Source organism: Cryptomeria japonica, chromosome 10 (genome assembly GCF_030272615.1).
Source record: "Cryptomeria japonica chromosome 10, Sugi_1.0, whole genome shotgun sequence".
Lineage (NCBI taxonomy): Eukaryota > Viridiplantae > Streptophyta > Pinopsida > Cupressales > Cupressaceae > Cryptomeria > Cryptomeria japonica.
In genome coordinates this window covers 708,153,441-708,159,860 of record NC_081414.1, presented here as the reverse complement: position 1 = coordinate 708,159,860, position 6,420 = coordinate 708,153,441, and positions in this window count along the sequence as shown.

The window sequence follows — 6,420 nt, the reverse complement described above, 5'->3', positions numbered from 1 at the left end:
CAGATCTGACATTTCCGACAATATTTTGATATTTTCGCATCTGCGCACTTTCGGATCACGTTTTTGATTTTTTGCCACGTTTGCGACATCGGGAACCATGTCTGCGTCTTCGACAATATTTTATTTTATTTTGCAGATTTTGAGAAACGCATCTGTGTTTCGTAGTCGCGTCTTTGAAGTCTTCAGGCACATCTGTGTTAGGGAAACGTGTCTGCGTTTGGGAGTCGCATCTATGTCAGATCTAGGCGTGTCTATGTGTTCTCGCAGCGTCTATGTCTGTGACAACTGCGTTTGTGTTCGGTTGTTGCATTTTTGGCTTCATTGATTCAGTTTTTCGTCATTCGGATTTCAGATCTGGTTTATTTTGAGCTAACATTTTCAAATCTAGCTAACGAAATTTGTGCAGCTTGTCTTGAAAACAAAATCGTTTTGTTGAAGGCCCCTATTTCACAAAGTCTTTTGGATTTAAAATTTACCTAACTTGTGTGCTTGTAGGAAGGGGTGATTATTTCAAACAATCCAAACTACTAATAGATCTTTGTTGCAGGACCTTAGCAAGGATTTTTGATATTCATTGTGTGCCTTGTTTTCATAGATTAGCAAACACTTCAATTGGTGCACTAAAATTGAACCATTATCTTTTGTGTCTTGAGCAATAGGCTCTTTTTGTTTAATCTTTAGAGGGCATGTATCCCCGTGTGGTCATTAGGACTACTAGTGAGGAGAGAACGACCCAAGTGGTAGCAAAAGAAAAGCCATCTTCTTCCAAACCACTATAAATAATTGTATTCATGGTGAAAACTATGGATAATGTGTGCTGATTAGTTCATACCGAAACTATGTCTCCCCATAAACTCATTTGATCAAATTTATTTGATCATTTGTAGGGCGTAACCCCTACCGACTGGGAGCCTTCTGTATTTACAGAGCTGAAAGGGTCGCATGCATGGCCACATGAGCGGATGCCCTTACTAGCACCTTTTTATTTTAGAAGCCAAAATCCTTCTAGTTGTTGGGGCAGGAGGTCGGACCTTTGGTAGTGGCCCACACACATACGGTTCTTAGTAGAGATACAAAGTTCGCCACGAGGAGTTTTCATGGGGATTGATGCTTGGCTGCCCCGAGAAGTGAGTGCCGAGGGTGGAGCCAGTGGGGTCAAGCATCTAAGTATCTGCTCTGAATAGCGTAGCCTCGGGGGAAACTCCATGTGGGATCAAAAACTATTGTCTTGGCCAGCTGTAAGAATTGTGCTTGACTTATTTTGAACAATCAAACATTCAAGACCAAACACCAAAACATTGTGTCTTTTGTGTCTTCAAGTGTATGTAAAACAATTTTACATCAAACAACACACTTGTCTTTGAGTCATTTTGGAGTCTAAACACTTGCAAACATTGAGTCCTCATCAACATTGTGTCCTCTTGTCACGAAAAATAGTCAGACATTCAGATTTGGTCACAACAAGCAACCTCACAGATTGGAAAAATTACACAAAGTTTGCAGAAACATGTCTGTGTTTGATAGAATAACGTCTCTGTCATCTAACCGCGTCTGTGAAGGGCAGAAACGCATCTTTGTCTTTTGAGTAACATTGTAGCATCTCAGAAACGCATCTGTGTCTGGTAGAACCACGCTTGTGTCATTTAAGCGCGTCTGTGTCTGACAGAATAGCGTCTGTGTCCTTTAAGCGCGTCTGTGAAGTATACAAGCACGTCTGTGTTCGGGATTGAAAACTTTCATAATTCAGCAAACAAAAACAGTTAGTTTCAGACTTATTGAGCTTCATAGGTTATCTCTCTGGGTTTTCCATCTAGCATTCAACCTGTCTTTGGGTCTCACAAAGTCCATCATTGCTTTACACCTTACATTACATTCACATTTGTCTAAACTTGAGTCAAAAGGTCACTTGCTTGTCCTTATTTTGCTTTGTCAACACACTACATACAACAACATTTTGCTAAGTGGTCCCTCATCAAGGTCTATCACCTTTGGGTCCCATTTGGTTTTACTTAGAGTCAAGGTCAACTTACCTCATCAAGAGAAACTATCATCTCTTTGGAAGCCACACCTACTCTACTACATACATACTTGGTCTTACACTTTGGACATTGCAAATACACCTCAGATTCATTTACATTCCATCCAACTCTTGGTCTTCCATACTCTTTCCATTTTCATCTAGTCTCACACATCTTGGTCAATACCTAGTTCATGGTTGAAACTCATTCCCAAAAATCTAGGAGAGAAGCTAAGGAGGCTCAAGAGTCCGCAAACATGAGTTCCTGTGAGTATGACAATGATATCTTTTTCAATTCTGATCATAGTACATTACCTGGCATGGATGCCTATAGAAACATTCCAAATGTTGAGCACATGGACACTACAAACAACAATGATACACACAATGACAATATGGACAACTTTTCCATACATTCAGCAAAAGTGGAAGACACCATTATGAATCCCCATTTCAATCGATTGGTTGAGGAAATTATGAGGAAAGATAGACAATACTTTCTACAAGTGATGGCACAAAGTGGAGCCAAGATCCCTCATGATTTTGACATATCTCAAATAATGGAAAATCGACCTTTGCAACAAACTCACTCCAACATGGATCAAAGAAGGCCTAATAGTGGAGGCAATAGAGGACCACATATGGTGCCTAAATCACCATCATCTTTGTTTCAAAAACCAAAGGTCCCATACACACATGGTCAATCATATGATACTCACCTTTGCAGACCATTATGGAAGTCTTATGCAGAAAAATATGCTCAATCACATACCAATGCTAAGGATCAACCACCAAAGCAATTGGATATTCAAAGGCATGCTCAAAATTTGGACACAAGGAAACCCCGTGTCAAATTTGGGGGCAACACACTAGAACAAACTCATGACATGCCTATAGAGTATGGTATACATGGACAAAGTAGATATTCCATTCCTCATCATGACTCTTTACCAAGTGGTCCTTATACGTAGCATCATTATAGACCTCCTCCATATGAACATGTGTATGATCAATATCATCCATATATGCAACATGCTCCTCCAATTGGTGCCTCAAGCATGGGGTATGGTCCAAGAAGTCGACCTCCACCTAAGAGCAATTTGGAACAACAAATCAAGGATTTACAAAAGAAAATGGAGGACATAAATACACCGAAGCCAACTTACACAATGAGAGACATATGTCCTTATCCATTTGACAAGAGCATTCCAATGCCTCAATTTCCTACACACTTTGTGAGGCCTAAGTTTGATAAGTATAGAGGCAAAGGAGACCCTAAGGCACACATAAGACAATTTTTCACAGCTTGCATTGAGGTAGCAGCAGAAGAGACATATTTGATGAGATTATTCCCATAGAGCTTAGGTGATCAAGCTATGGAATGGTTCTCCCAACTCCCACCTGGAATTAAGTCATGGGGTGACTTAACTGAGGCATTTATACAACATTTCTCATACAACATAGAGACAGACATACCAGTCACCACTTTGTGCAACACCAAGCAAAGGGAGGGAGAGTCTTTTTCATCATTTTTACAAAGATGGAAGAATTTAGCCAACAGATGCTCTTGTGAAATTCCACAAAAACAAATGGTAGAAATGTTCACCCAAAATGTTAACAAAGACATTGGTTATGACCTAAGAAAAGCTTTTTTGTCCACCTTCAAGGACGTCATTGAAAAAGGCTTAGCAATAGAGAAGGTCCTAATTGAGCAAGGAGTCATTAAGATATTCAAGGAAAACAAAGATGACTTTAAAGGAAAAGATAAGCCAATATTTTGGAACAAAAACAAGAACATAGTCAATGATGATGTTGTTGATGCCAATAAAGTGCGACCCAAAATCATTTTTTCGAGATCAAGCTCTACAAATAATCAAGTGAATACTCAAACAACTTCCAGATCACGAAGGAAGTACACTCCATTAGGAGAACCACTTGAGTCAGTTTTCAAAAAGCTAGTGGCAAACAAAGTAATCACAATTCCAGATTTTCCTCCATATGAGCCAAAGGTCAAACCAAATTGGCGGAATGATGATGAGTATTGCGAATTCCATAAGAGCAAGGGTCATAAGACAGGAAATTGTCATCGACTGAAGAACATCATACAAGATCTTATTGATAGAGGTGACATTGAGATTGAAGGACACTCATCCAATCAAGAACATGAGATATTTAAAGGAACCATTCCCAAAACATGACAAGGGAAAAGCTGCAGCCATAGATGACCAAACCAACTATACAAGAGCATCTTATAACTATGATTCAACTATCAATCACATTTCAATGGACAATTATGTCTCTACCATTATCATCAAGGACAAAACACCTGAAAATTCTACCCAAAGACCCAAAATTATCCTAAAAGGAATTGGATCTTCTTCCGAACCTACCTCTAAATGTCATGTTACAACTCGTCGAGGTAAATTCACTTTGCAAGGTGCTCCAACTAAAAACACCACTTCCTCATCAACCAAGCCTGAGTATGACCTTGTAGAACAATTAGGGAAGACACCCACGCTCATCTCCATCCTTGAGCTCTTACACATATCCCCAGCACATAAAACGATTCTTGATAAAATCTTGAGAGACAGTACTATTCCTACTAATTTGAACATGGACAAGTTTCAAGCCATGGTGGGATACCTTTCCATTCCATACCCCCTTACATTCATAGAAGTTGACGATGCCTCCGTAAGTCAACCACATAATGCACCTTTACACATTTAAGCCTTTATACACAAACATCGAATAAAACGAGTCCTGATAGATGGAGGAGCAGGTCTAAACATTTGTACATTGAGCACTATTAAAAAATTGGGATATTCTGATAAAGCTGTGAATTCTACAAACAAAATTACCATCAAGGCATATGATGATGAAGAACGTTCATCCAAAGGCACAGTCACCTTGCCTCTCAGAGTTGGGCCAGTTACAAAGGATGTGGTTTGTCAAGTCCTAGACCTAGATCTCACATACAATATATTACTAGGACATCCTTGGATTCATGAAATGAGGGCAGTCCCATCTACATACCACCAATGCATTAAGTTTCCTCACAATGGAGTTGAAATAACAATTAATGGAGATCCTAATCCATTCATATACTGTAATAACTTGAGACCGAAAACTGAGATGATTATTCCCAGTAATCGCGAAGCTGTTCCTTCTTTTGCATACATTGATCCCGAGTCATTAAAACCTTTGACATCAAAACAAGGTGAGCTTAAAGGCAAATTCCAGGACAAGGGCATGGGTGAATACACTTTGAATCAAACCATGTACTTACAACAAGTCATGAGTTCACCAAAAGAATATGGAAGACCACATCCTAATAAGCAGGTATCTATCATTATACTCAAATGGGACCCTGCAGTCTTTCAAAGATGGGGTGAATTGGAAGAGGAAGACTTATACAAAATGCTTTACAAAGACCTTGAAAATGATACACAAGATCACATCAGCATACCATGTGAAAAGTATGGCAAAGGGTTCAAGATTCTACAAAAATTTGGGTATGATGGCAAAAGCCCTCTTGGCTTAAGAAAGGAAGGCATCATTGAATCTTTACAACTTGAATTGACATTCAAAAAGGAACGCTCGAAGGGACTTGGTTTCATGACTTCCAAGGTCCACACTCAAAGGACAAAAGAAGCATTGCAAATCAAAGCTACCAAAATTCAACAAGAGAATCGTTATTCCACAGACTCCAACGAATGGGAATGGGGTTCAGACAAATCCGCCAATGACTACGAGCTCACCGAGACATTCAGAGAGCCAAATGAACCCACAGAAGAAGAGAAATTTTATGAAAAATTCAAAATTGGTCAAGAAACAACCTCGAAGGATCCCATACAGTCCTTGCCTCTAGGTCCTAGGTTGAAATCACATAGAATGAGAACACCTGTCCCAGAATGCGCTACTAGTGATGATAATTTAGATTTGTTCATGATCGAGACTGATGAGGAGAGTGCCAACGATGACCTTGATAACTACCTCGACATACCTGAATATAACTGCATCTTCACTCTTAGCCCTGCTAACTTCGATGACATCAAAGGCCTTCCCCTTGTTCACCACCAACTCATTGACTGGGACCATGAACGACCTGCACAGTTCGATACATTCCAAAATGATGAAGCCTTCATTGATTATCTAGGCATATGGGATGATCTTCCCCTTAGGGACCATAAGGCAAGATACACTATAGAACTCAATAGTGTGGCATATTTTGGTGAGGGTGTTGGGCCTTCTAGTTGCAAAAATATAAAAATAAAAACAAACCAAGGGTCTTATGGCAAAAACCACATTGTGGCACTGTATGACCCCAAAAAACTAAAAAGAAAGGACATATCTGAGGGCAAAAACCTCTCTGAGGCACCCAAAGATGGAAGGCTCGACATTCT